We start from the raw sequence: 14893 nt of genomic DNA, 5'->3' as shown, positions 1-14893 counted from the left end.
GCCTTTCTCGATGAATGGACTATTCAACACAAAAAAGATTTTTCAATTTGGACCAGTAGTTTCTGAGATTAGTGCGTTCAAACAAACAAACAAACTCTTCAGCTTTATATAATAGTAAAGAGTATAGAAGTATAGATATAGATTAGTATAGATATAGATATAGATTTGGACCAGTAGTTTCTGAGATTAGTGCGTTCAAACAAACAAACAAACTCTTCATTTTTATATATTAGTATAGATTAGTATAGAGTATAGATATAACCAACCATCTAAATATCATCTGGAAGACGATATGTCTAGAAGAAGAAAGAAACCTGAGTCAGAGATCATACACCTTACACTTAAAAGATGCAAAAGATTAAGCATGTGTATCAATCGGGATTTCCCGACTAGTCAGTTGGACTAACAACCCCACTGGGGCATTAGCTTTTGATTTATCGATCCGGCAGGATCTGAAACTAGTCGGACAATCCCGATAAATACGCGTGAGTAAACCTTCTTACCATTTAAGCATGAATAATTCTCACGAAAGCTACCATTAAATATTACTAATCTCATTGACCATTTTCTTATTTTTTTTTATTTATTGAATATAGCTCCTTATCTTTATACATTTTGCCGTACAGAAAAGGGCTATCTGTGTATGTAAATGCAAACAAACTCTTTACAAGTTCCGAAACATGCACAGTGGTTCAGTTTATTTACAGACTGGCCAAAAATAAAATTGTATCAAGAAATGTTGGGGTCAAAGCTTTTTATATCGTCGCCTGAGGCCACTTAGCTTACTGAGATAACAAAAATATCGTATAGAAGGTTCATTACGTGAGTCAAGTTACCAGATAACCAGAAAACTTGGAGAAAATATAAAATTATATTTCAAAAATAGTTTTGAAATACAAGTTTTCTTTTAAAACCTGTCCTAACCGAGTACGCAACTAAATTTTAAACATGTTTACAAAGGCCAAAGCTTTTAGCTTATAGGATTGGAAATGAACAAATCCCAAAAAAGTATCTTATGGCCATAAGAATTGCCATAAGTTTATAAAAAATAAGGTTTTATTTGTTAGAATAAACCATTTTTTTATTATTAACTTATATTTTTTACTTTCACTTGTGTTTTTTCAGAATTTGTCATTCCGACGTCTTATAATTATGTGTGAAAAAATGCCATCCACCATATTCACACGTGATTATGTGAAACTTGAATAAACCAGTATTTTCTCTAATTAAGATGCCAATAAAGACTGATTAAACTGAATGACTGAAAGATTCTGTCCGATAATTTTCGGAGTGGTACTTCTGCCACTTTTCTCCGAGTTACAATGATAGTGACACGCCACGGATATGACCGACCGTTGTTGCTGCGGATATGAACTTTTGTCCAACTAAGTATGTTTTTGAAACACTTGGCTTAAAATGGCGATTTAGAATATAGTGCTCCAACTTTTTGGCGTCCAAAAAGTCCATTCTTCAAACGATTTTATTTTTTGTTCGTTTTTAGAGAAAACTTTAAATTAAAGTAGCTTTTGGTTCAACATTGAATCACAGGAATGTAGCTTATGGAAACATGTAATACGAAATTAAACCTTAATGGTCTGTCAATAGGACTGCTTTTGACCAAAGATGATTCAACAACTTTGTATAAAATTTCAACCATGATTTTCTCAATCACACATTCCTTTGAAATTCATTTGTCATTGGAATAGCAATTAGAAATAATTTCAATACTTTTGTATTAATATCAAGTGTCAAACTGGCACTAAAAACACATGAGCTTTGCTCGTAGTTTCATTGCAACAGCTTCTAATAAGGCTTTAGTGCAAATTTAATCACTCTAGCACGTTAAACGAAGTAATTGAAAATACGATTAAGCTAGCTCTATATGAAGCAATTAACATATTTAACAGTTTTAAATACGTTGAAATAAGTCGTGACTGAACATTGAGCAGCTGTGCTCTACGTAGTTAAAAAGTGATTCAATACTGCATGGATAGCCGCCCGGTTGAGGTCACCACGCCAAAGCCACTGTGCGCGACCCGCGCAGGACAAGCATTTGTGTGATCCACGAATGCTTGTTCTGAGTCTGGTTATCCTTGTGCATGCGAATTGTATGTTTGTGACACCTCCCGCGACACAAGGATTAAATAACTTAGTGCGGGGTCGTATATTAAAAAAAAAATAGGTAATACACCATATCCAACTATCAGGGTCTTCTACAATGCACACCTATTAAAAAAGAGGTCACAAACGAAAAACAGAATAGCAACATACCTGTGAGTAGTTTTGTAAGACAATGTACCAAATTGCATATGTACCTTTTTATTCAAGAAATCAATCAAATCAATAATAAACCTCTTTTAGGTTGGCATAGTAGCAATTACTTAAACGCTAGAACTTTCGGAGACTTACAACTTTTTGAGTCAATATCAAATATGTATTAACTTCGACCAAAAAAATCTTACCAGTTCTCTAGTAAAAAGATGACTTAAATTAATGTAACACTCAAAATCCTGAAACACTAAACTAATTACAGCTTAAAGTCTTAGGCAATATTTAACACCCTCAAGGATTAATTTTATACAACGGTAAGGTTTAGGATACCACAGGGCCTAATACATCCCTTACTAAAACTGAAAATCTAATTACTAGCTAAAATTACTATAGGCAAGAGGATACTCTGTATTAAATACCCTCTAAATCTATTTAGACGAAATACTCCAACATAGTTTTATTTCTAGGAATTATTATAATCGGTCGTGGTATTGCTAGAATTTGGTTTCACAGCGGTCCGGGTGATTCGTTCTGTCCGACCGTATATGCGAGTGCCGGCTGGGTAGAGTCAACAGTCCTCTAATACAAGGTGAATTTTGAGAATAAAGAAATAGGCGATATTTCTTACAGATGGTTTATGTATGAAACAAAGGCCCAAAGTCGCAAATTTAGCAATTGCACAGTAGATTAAAAAATCAAAAAAACAATTACAGAACGCTTAAGAACACCGATCCCCGTCGATGTAAAGCAATGTTCTAGATCCTCTATGAGTCCAAGTTACTCGAACCCGTTCATCCGATCTGGTCAGTTATAAATGGTTTTCCCGATAGCTATGAAACAAAACTAAACCAGACTAGGAACAAAACACGGGCACTAGAAGATGACGTCTTTTTCACCGAAAAATGTGGTTCACTGGCACATGCAACCCAATAACTCTTCCTAACTAAAAGCAAGCACCTACTTACCTTATTTAAATAGCTCTTTCAACAACATAATGGCTTTAAACTTTATTCCTCTCAAGCCGACAACGTGTTAGTTTGCGGGACAAAATGTTGCAGCTTTTATAGGATTATATTTCCCTTTTAAAATGTACGAGTAATAATGCTTTATTTCTTACGAGGCGTTTTTAAAGTAGATTAGTTTTAAGTGAGTCGTTAAAAATAATACCTAACAATGTATTTTCATAAGCCGGCTATAAGAAGACTTAGCGGGATTTACTGTAAGGGCTACACGAGGTCCCGGTTCTCAAAGGGCACAGGTTTTAGTCAGAAAAAGTCTGACACTTGCCGCCGTTCATTCTTAAGCGGGCCGCCGCTCGTTTGATTTCTCATACAAAAGATATAAAAATTAATATAGCAATCTTATACAAGGACGATGCACAAGGAGCAAGAAGCATAGCAAGATTCGTCTGCATGTCATGCAGTATTCGTCATTACGACGTCATTCGTCGTCACAAGGTGCGGGTTCAATTCCAAAGCGGGATAAGCTCCTCTGTCTCTGGTAAAATTGTGTGTACTTTCTCAATTATCCTAAGACACCACCAACAAATGGTGATGGGAATTTGGATTCAAAATATTGAAATCTGAGATTGCCAACCAGCTGTGAACGTCATCATCAGTACATCTTAAAGATAAAATGCGATTCAGTATTCAGTACCAGTTTCTATAAAGGCGTTTAAGAAGACAGACAAACGGGCGCAGTACAAAGGCTAACAATAATTTAATGTGTGCTCCACTGTAGAGCTTAACGCTTCAGAAAAGCACTTTGAGCTTTCAAACGCAATAAGTATAAAATAAAAGAGAATGTACACCGTTTTCAATGGACTTTAGACTATAGAAAGTAATTTGTAAGCTCTTGTTAGATAAGAAAAATCTTGCTCAAAGATACAACGGTTTAATTACGTGTATTTATCGGAATTGGCCGACTAGTTTCGAACGAAACCGACATCCTTGATCGTGTAGTGCGGGATAGTGACTCGAACTTTGAACTTGAATTTCAAATATTAGAATCGGGAAACACTTTAGCCGCAGTGAGAAAATGCGGTGATCAATTTTCAAATCTCTACATGGGAAGAGTATTTTACCCAACGGTAGTGTGCATCCACAGACTGGCCTTGAACTGACTGACTTGACTGACCTATTGAATTATACTAAATTAAAAGGAACAGTAGATTCCATTTCCAAGAAAATCAAAAGAGACAATAGATATACTTAATTAATGCCATGTACTTCCAATTCATCTTCTGACAAAAGACTGACAATCATAAACTTCTTCAAACTAACGAAGTACCTATTTCGAATAATTTCAGTGTCAGAGAGCTAATTAAAACTTGGCAAATAAGGCGCTGGAGAAATAAGGTCGTAAATAAATAGACGAGAGGCCCTCGCCACCTTCAGTGCTTATGAAATTATATTGTGATACCGTGACCTTATTTCAATGAGAACTGTATTGATGGTCATCTGTTTCAAGTTCAGTTGATTTCTTAATAGTAATTTTATTTTGTTGTACAGTTTTCCTTCACAAATGTTCTTCTTTCATTATCATGAACGGACATACTTTTAGGTACTGGTACCTAAAAGTATGTCTGCAATAATCGCTTACACTAGCGCCATGTCATAATTTGTACTTAAAACCTTATACCTTTCTTTGTTTTTGTATATGGCAACGCCTTGCAATCCATCTTACAGCAACCTAATGATACCTAACATTTATAAATCAACGCAGTCTCAGATGTAAATGCAAAAATTAACAAAATAGCTTTAATTTAATAGGAGAGCTAGACACTACAAATTATGAAAGGTCAAAAGATACCACAACTATTATAGGCTTCTATCATCACTACTATTAGTTATCATTGTGGCCAGGATTCGGTTTGTTCGAAGTACAGTAATTGGGTTCATATAGTGTGAATCACAAATGAATAGATATTTGGGTGTCCAGATCAATGCGCCTATTATGTGTTCATGTGTTCTTAAGCTGGACTGCTGTTGTGGAAGGGAGAGGTCTCTACGCACAATGTAGCATGCTGTCTCGCTTCGACAACGACATTGTAAATTTGTAGCACAGCATACTTGTATTGGATAGTTGTATTCATAACCGTAGAAAATTTAATTTAGTGGTAGAAATACGACTAAATTAAATTATTGGTCTCGTTACAAATGAGCGACTGACCAAAATACGTTTTTGAAGTTTATCTAGCTAGATTCTTTATCGTGCCTTCTTCAAATTTGTGTCAAAATTGCCTGCATGGATAGCCAGGTCATACAGGTCATCGTGCGAAACTTCTGTGCGTGACGTGTCACGGGTTCGGTCTCCGCGTAGGATTCATGATCATTTGTGTGATACAAGTGTGTGTCCTATAATTAAAATATCACTGTCTTCGTACCTGGTTTTAATATGATTTGTTCAATAGAAAGTACTTTCTGCTTTCGAAGAAATGTTATATTGCCCCCTCTGCAGTTTAATAAAATTTGTGCCTTGTTCAAAGTGAGTGAGAGAATCAGTCAATAAAACATAACGAGGTGTCTACTTTCCAGGAAGTTGTACGGAATCGCGCAGGAATGGGGTCGAAGGGATAAAACTATTATCTTCATGTTTGCGATATCACTCTATTATTGGAACTGGGTAGAGGTGTTGTTTGGTAAATTTTGATATTAATAATTTTTTTCTAGTGATGACTCCCATTTAATTCTTGTGTCTCGGGGAAAACTGACATTCACTGATCAGGCATATGATAGCAGACTTTGAAATAAAATATTGTCAACAGATTCCTCTTCACATATTAGGGATCGATAATTAGTTTATGAAAAGGAAAACTAAACTTCTTTTGTTAAAAAATTAATCGTTTCCCATAATTCATTCTTAAATGTTATTCCGCTCTACTAAACCACCTTATTTACTTAATTTAACCCATCCAGTTACAAAGTAAGCAAATATTAACAAACTTCACACATCAGCTAGTTTTCAATCAAGGAATCACGTGTAAACAATGGATACACTGAGGTTACTCAAAGCTTGAATGAAAAAGGAGGTTGAACAAAGCGCCAAGAGAACTGGAAAATTGAAAAGCATCCAAAATAAATTAAAATGCTATATTTTGCTCATTTTCTTGTAAGTCAAGTTCACGTTATCACAATTTTAAATAAGAGGTAGTTATGTACTGGCTTAAATTGAGAAAAGTTTTGGGATTACATGTTGTTGTGACATATGCTTTTTTAAGCCCAGCTTTTTTGCATTCGTTCAAATTTTGACAAAAGAATTTATTTCTTGCAATTTTGAGTACCTTTTTTCAATATTATTCTAATTTATTATTTTATTGTCAGGATCAACGTATGTACACATAAAATAAGTACTAAGAAACAAATAAAGTTCTTGCAACTTGGCATTCACACACACATTCAACTCGTTTAAAACAAAAATGTAATAAGAATGTGGTTAACCCCACCAAAAAAAAATTGTTTGATAAAAAAGAGAAAATAACTTATCATAAAATGAAAAAGCTATTTTATAATCTCACATCCTCTATAATCATTGCACTTACTTAACAAAATCAAACACTACTTCCAAAAAACCAGCCCGTGTCATATATAACCGATCTCATGATTATAAACGACCGAACCTTCCTCATATTTTAAAGCCGGTATTAATTAAAGCGTTAATTGAACAAGGGCGGTCCGCTTGCAACCGCGACTGTGGACTTGTGGTCAGTCACGTTTCAGTACTGAAAATACGGCTCTGCTGGCTCGTTCGTTAAGGTGGTCTTAGACGCTCTATATATAGGTACATATAATGTTTAAAATTGTAGAGCTTTCTTATAAGTGCTTCTAGATGAAGATTTCTTTCTGTATTTTTTCAGTATAAGCAAAATATTTTATTTCTGCTTCACACATGTATGTCAATATAATAAAAAGTAACAGCCACCTCAATACCAAATGGCATCATATTTTTTTCTGCCGCTTCACCGCCAATAGTTATCAAACATACAATATATGATATTAATATGAATACAGTTTGAATATTTAAAAATATTTTCTAAATATTTAAATCAGGTAATGTATCTGAATGGGACCGACAAAAGTAGGGCCAGGCTTAAGTCGGGTTGTTAACCGATTCTCCATTATAGCTTTAATTTCAATCTATTATGAAATCTAAGTAATGCAGACCGATCAGAATATTAGGCGCCAGTAAGCGTAATAAAATTAGTACATCTTAATTGTATTAGAATACATTTACATGCAAATTATAAAAAAAAATCTGACACTAGTCAGGGCAAAGAAGCAATCGTATGGAGCGATTGTATATCATGATACCACACCAAACCCACGCAGTGAGACGTATAGCAGGTTCGATCGTTTCGTATCGCGTGTTCACAAAATTGCTTGCTCTACACTGGAATCGAACACGCGATACGTCGCGCACATTGGGTTTGGAATAATGACCCCGACCACTCGTTTACCCGTGCAGACAAATTCGATTTTAAAAACTAAAAAAACACATCTTTCATTTTTCTCCTCCGATGCTTTTTTGCTATTTTTGGAATGCACACCTCATATTTCTTATACCTTTTTAAGCATCTAAATAGACACATCCTGGCTACTGGAACTAAATTCGAACAGAACTAAAAAAAACACATATATTATTCGTAAAATGTCGCGAACTACAGAACTGCATTTCTCATTTTACTGCCGGAAAAAGCCGCGTCCAACTAGCCTTATAAGGACACGAAGAGAAAATCTTTTACTGTATCTATTACTAGCTGTTGCCCGCGACTTTGTCTGCGTGATTCTCAAGATGTGAAAAACTATGAAGTTTAATAATAACGATCATAGCAAAAATGTAATGCAATATTGAAAATGAAACACTTTTTTTTATATATTGCAAGTAGGAAAAAATAACAGAAGGTATAAGTCAGTCTTAGCACTTCTGCTAAAAATGTTTTACTTTCGAAATTTTCCATTTATTAATTGGGTGGGTTATGATTTTCGAGCACGTCTGTTCTTGGGCCGGCCTACACCTGAAATTGCTAGATGGATTATGACAGTGATTATGAGGTATCATAAAATTATTATTGTACTGTAACCAAAGAGGTAAACCAGAACCATATTTCTGAGGCCCCAGTGTCCGTTTGTCTGTCTGTCACCTGGCTGTTTCTCAGGAACAGTGATAGCCAGACAGTTGTTATTTTCACACACGATGTTTCCTGACGATATAAAGAAGATGTCAAATTATTTTTGTGGACGGAGCTGGTGAAGTGAGAGTCGGGCTCGGTAACTGTGGATTTTACATAGTGTTATAGTGGTTTCTTAGGTTTACGCGAATGTTAGACATTGAAATGAAACTACTTTTACGGATTTTATCGCGGTGTAATTTTTGATTTTAGTTCCCGACGTTTCGACACTTTTGCACGGGCAGTTTTTGGTATTGCACAGGCAGTCTGCCCGTGACCATGATACCTGCATAAATATAATATACCGCGATAAAATCCGTAAAAGTAGTTTAATTTCAATTACATAGTGTTATAAGATATAAGATTTTGCAAAATTGCACCCAGATAAACGGTTTCCTGAAACACGTTATGTTTGATTGTCCTCTTAATATTAAAACTGATCTTCCTCACAAACAATTGGAATATTTCCAAAATAAAAAGTTGGTAAACGTGTTATCTTGGCCATCTGGTGTTTTAATCATGATTTGCCTTTAAATTGCTGATAAATAAATAGCGTAATAATAAAAAAAATATCAGTCACCCCTTTTTTTAAAATTGACAATGACAAAAATCTAAAGTATAGGATATGTGTAATTTGTGATATTACGACAAAGCAAAATATGAACATTAAAGTGACTTCATATGCATGAGTTCTATTTACTGTACCAATTTACAAAGATAAATTACGTATTTTATTCGTTAACATACTTGACGATCATTGAAGTAAAATACCTACCGTCATCCCTACTGCATAATATAAATGGAACTTAAATAAAGACTACATGAGGTTGGTTATAGGTTACGCTGTCGATACCGACAGCCAAAATGAATTTTCCAGACATTGTATGACGAATGTAAGTGCTGATAGCTACACGCACATATTATGTTCCTAATCCACGTCGGCTTAGGGATCTCAGAGACTTATTCAGTCTCGTTCCTTCCCCTGTTTTTACCAGGCTACGAAAGAAGAAAATTTTAAATAAGTAGAGAATACAATAAATTGTTAAAGGAATTTTTGGAAGGACCACGTGTGCGGTCTCTATAATGGCGGATGTAGACCGATCAAATCGTTAAAATATTGAAAAATCCCAGGTATCAGTAGACATTATTCTAGCAATAGATACATAATGTCTATTCATTGATAGCTTTGGTCTTATAGATCTTTCACATTGCATACCTATTTAAATGCAGTTTTTATGCAAGTTTTCTGGGCTTTTTTATCCGAAATACTTTTGGCTTATGTAATGTTGCAAATTTAAGATAAAAAAATTGTTGCTAGTTGTTGATGAACCAAGGTAATAATTAACTGTATCTTACAGTATTTTTGTTACGCATAATTATAGATGAGATCAATGTGAACTACATGCTACTTTGGGTTGAGTGTCACTACGAATGTTTTGATCTTGAAGTAGCATCGCCAACATTACCGAGCTAAAAACATAGGTATATACTCCTATCGTAAATAAATACAAAATCATATTACGGCATTCCACATTTGAACTTGAGTAATTTTAGTACATCAATAAAAATAAAAAGAATTTAAGTTCCTTTCTTTCAAGAATGTACTGATTATGGTAACAATTGCATAAAAAACGTATCATATGTTTATGTTTCTTTTATTTTACTTGTGAAATAGTCGCGGTAGGCCTATATCAGACTTGAAAGAGAATAAAATGACTAATTTTGTGAAAATGATTTAGTTTCGAAAAATCCTATTATTGCTCTGCCAAAAGTCTTAAGATAAATAGCGTGATGTTTTTTTTGTAAATTGATGACCGTGCTGCCTACTACTCAATGGGGTGAAAATACACCTCATAATTGTATTACACGATGTTACGGGTGAGTCCAAAAATTTAAAACGTTACTGCTCATGCCCCCTGCATAGTAGCGTTATGGTTTTTGTACATTTGTTGTATCATATATACGATAAGGTTCATGCAAAATTTGAACGAAATATATTCAGTAGTTTATGAGATAATTTGATATTTGTTTATAGATATAAAAGGCTCCTACTCACCCCCTGTAACGAAAAGCGGGATAATAAGTAAAAAGTATGTTGACCGGACCTCTTGTTGATATTCTCTGAAAATTTGAATCAAATCTATCCAGTACTTTCCGAGATCTTTCCGGACATACATACAGACAAACAGACAAACAGACAAACAGACAAAAATTCTAAAAATCATATTTTCGGCATCGGAATCGTTCGTAGACCACCCTGCAATTATTCTTTTAAAAAAATATTCAATGTACAGTTTTCACTTTTCTACAATTTTATTATATGTATAGATTACACTAATTCATTAAACCTCCTTTTTAGTAAAAGAAAAACAAAAGAAGATAAAAAGCAATTTGAGACAGCCTAGCGGTAAGACTATTCATAGTCATATTCTTTATTGCCAATCCACTAATGGTAATGGTAATACAATTATGATGGACGCAATCGTGGACCCTGATGGGCACAGCAAATGGTAAGTTAGAAGAGAGGAAGGCGTTGCATATAAGTACATAAGTATATAATCATTTCCATCCCAACCACGCATAATGACTAATATTAATATGCTCGCGATGGCTGTGCCCGCGGGCCTGCCCGTTATAAATCTAAATGATCCCACAGGAACATAAAATCGGGATAAAAACTATCACGACTGGTTACTACAAAAATATGTCTTTTGTCATTGATCTTACTTCTACAGTTAAATAACTCAAGTATGTCTTGTATTTGTAAGCAATTGTTTTCGACCTAGTTTTTGGTGTTCTGTATTCCATCACAACAAGTGAACGAGACGTAAATCTCGCGGCTTACGTCAAACAATGTTCAGTGTGATTGTAAACATGTTACATGCTTAGAAACGATAAAAACTGTTTTATGTTAACTATTTGTCTGTTTAAGCGTATTTACTAAGAAGAATACTAAAATTAAGCCTTTGATCGCTGATGAGTCGCCGATGGCCACAGAAGAAGTTTATTTATTTACTTTTGAATGACAATCCATAACGAAACCTAAAAGTTGTGAAATAACTTTCCTCTTCGATAAATTACGTTGCATTGACTTGACATTTAATAAATTTAAGGTAAGTAAAAGTAAGGTCGTAAGCGTTAATGCTCTAAATACTCTTACTGTTGAAAACTTTAAGCTCTCAAGAATCTAAATATGACAGTCGAGACCAACAGCTTAAATGTTTTCCCAGCTGACGGTTTAAATACGGCTTAACTTCCTCACTTCATGGTTTAGCGAAAAACGCAATCACGGTTTTTAGCCCGACGTGATTTGAACCTAAGGTATAATACAGATACGCTTAAAAACACTAGACCAAAGACCCTGTCCCACTTGATAGTCTAATAGTAAACAAACGCCTCACTCAAAGAAGTTTATCTACATAAGAAGGTCTAAACTATTTTTAAAGCTTCCCTTTTCAGGTTTTATTTTACGCGGTAAGGGTAAAAGGGTATAAGGATATTCATGAATACTTTGTAAGACCATTTAGGGGATCCATACATAAATATTAGAACATGGTTTATCTTGGAGTTGTAAATATTAATGAGGTTGTAATATAGTAGCTATGGATGGGACGCCTCCGTCCGATGGACTGATGACTTAAAAAAGGAAGCTGGACTGAATGTGGAAGACTGAAGACCGAGAGTTGTAGTTACTTGGGAGTTAAGTGTCAAACATTGAGAAGATAATTATAATAATGACCTAACTGTCGATAGCTGGGTATGGCAGCCGAGAACTAAATGCATAGCTTTGAATATGCGAGCTGCAACAACTGTACAAAACAACTATATAAGAAGACCTTGAGACTGCTAAAAAAACAAAATTTGCTTGTAAATCTCCTACTGCTTAGTAGTTCTTTGCTCGCAGGGAAGGTTTAAGCATTAATTACCAGGCTTCAATCAAAATCAAAAGTTTTTTTCTGTATCAGTTCGGCCGTTTTCCTGGCCCTTTTAAAACATTACGGTGACAAAAGTCATTCATTTGGAAAAGAAAAGACAAGAAATTCCATAAGTTCGTCCTTCAAAAATAAATTAGTAGTAAGTCAAGTATCAAACAGCAAAATAGTAATATTTTAAATAAAATTAGACATCTAACTACGGCACAGAAAAGTTACAATGAAAATTATTTTACCGAGGTTTACGCTAGAAGAAATAGGAAGACAAAACCGCATGAACTTTTTGTAAATGTATTCAAGTATTTATGCAAAGCCGCAGAATAAGCAAGTCCACCTTAATGACAAAACAATGAATGTCAACATTTGGAAGTGGTTTAAGGAAAAGCTGGAAAAAAATAAGGTAAACATATTCAAGCACATGGCAGGCACGATACAGTTAAAATAACATCTGTCCTATTCTTAAATTTAGTCTTGTTCAAAAAACTATTGGGAAGATGTAACTTAGAACAACTAACTGGCTAAATTTATCTTATTTTTTAAGTTCCGGACATAAAGGTAAAAACGGAACCCCTTTTTGTCTGTCCGACCAATTGGATGGACCGACAGTAGACAGAGAGTTCGGAAATCAGCCTCAAGTCTATGGCATGAACAGTGTCAGCACGACATTTAAAATTTTCACAAAATATCTATTTACTTTCCAAGAAATAATAAAAACACAGAATAATATTATTTTTTAATTTGATTTTCTCAATTCTATTTGTATGAAACCTGCAATCTTTTCGTCGTGAGTAGCCAAATAGCTCTTGACGGCTTTTTTATCAGTGGCCAACGCGGTTTATACTTCAACTTCTTGCAGCTATATAAACTTCACTACCACAGCCAAGTACGCATTAAGCTGTAGTATACATGACCATGATAATAAAAAGCCAACAATATTCTCTGAAAGCAAGAAAAACAAATATTTATCTCTTGTTTCATAGGTGAAGAAATTCTTCAAAAAGAAAAATATTTTTAAAGAAAATAAAAAAACAACACCTTTTATCACGTGACCTATAAGCGCTTTTCAAGAGTAGATACCTTTATAAACTTTGCTAAATATTTATAACAATCTTCCGTTTACGAAGAAGTAAATTTTAAGTAGTCAAGACGATGCAACTTGCTTTACGTCATAGTTTTAAGCAGAAACAGCGTCAAAGAGAAGCTTCTTAAATTTCCTAGAACATGTTTCCCTAATATGTTCGCGAGGCGTTGTGCAAAGAGGATATAGTGCGTTTGTTTATTAATTTTAAATAATGTATGGAAAATTTCGGTAAAAACAAACCATTTCTTTGCATTGAGTTTATAAGTAAAACTAATGCCAATATTTTCAGGATACTCTCGTCAAGGAATTAAGATACGTTTATAGCACCGCTGATAATTATTGAGGCGCAATCTAGTATTCGATAAAAGAAGAATTAAAAAAATATGTTTTTGTGGTCTACTTCCGTACTTAGTCTCTACTTATTTGGTTTCCAAGATTTTCATTAGATCTCAGCAACCAAAACACATAGTTGCATCAATTGCTCCTTAATTAACTGCTAACTGGGTTTCTACCGCAGACCATCAGGTGGCCCATAATTCGGGGAAAACCGCATTCACATCTGTCGCTCTCACGAAAGATCCATATTTCCAATTAAGTAACTCAACTTCAGCATACTCGACCAAAAGTTTAAGAATACAACACGACAAGCGTTGTGTCGCGAACGCCTACAAGTTTTTACACAATCCTTTCACGCCTTACATCTCGAAAACCTCGTTTGCGCTTTCTATGTTTATTGATATTCATGCCCCGTCTCTCATAAATAATATGGTATGTTTTATTTACTCAACTGGGTTCTGCAAACGAATGTATTCAGTGAAGATACGAAGACGAATCATTTAGTTTGGATTTTTGATGTACGAATATTTGCTTAACTTTGCTATTGGGTGACACTCTTTGCTTAACAACAAATAATAATACATCTTTCTTATTAAGTATATTATATTTCTAAACACGTTATTATTTAAAGATTTCCTAAAATAGTTCTTAATAACCTCATTATATTTCGAAATTAACTCAGGCCCAAAACAAGGAAACAAAAGAGTTAAATTCTAGGCCTCTAGCATTTTCTGCGAGACTGGAAGCGCAAATTAGGTGCCCTTTTCAGCAGTGGACTGAAACAGGGCCAGTTGAATTATTAAGTTACATAAACTGGTTCTTAGCTGTTTACGAGGAACCTTAATGTTTAAAAAATAAATCTGAATACTGGAACAAATAAATCAACTTTACCAGGTGAAAATGATCCAAAACTAGAAGAAGCAAAAGCAAAGGTGCAAGACAAGGCTATAATCATCTATTTTTATTTGTCATAAATGTGGCAATGGTCGTGAGAGATTGCCAACTAACAAGCCAACAGCCATAACACAACCTATGAACAGAACGTTATCGTACATTAACTACCAGTTACTTGTGTATATACCATTACAGGGGTCCTTCAAGGAGTAT

Source organism: Trichoplusia ni, chromosome 8 (assembly GCF_003590095.1).
Source record: "Trichoplusia ni isolate ovarian cell line Hi5 chromosome 8, tn1, whole genome shotgun sequence".
Taxonomy (NCBI): Eukaryota; Metazoa; Arthropoda; class Insecta; order Lepidoptera; family Noctuidae; genus Trichoplusia; species Trichoplusia ni.
The sequence above is the reverse complement of the archived record's forward strand: the minus strand, read 5'-3'. Positions refer to the sequence as shown.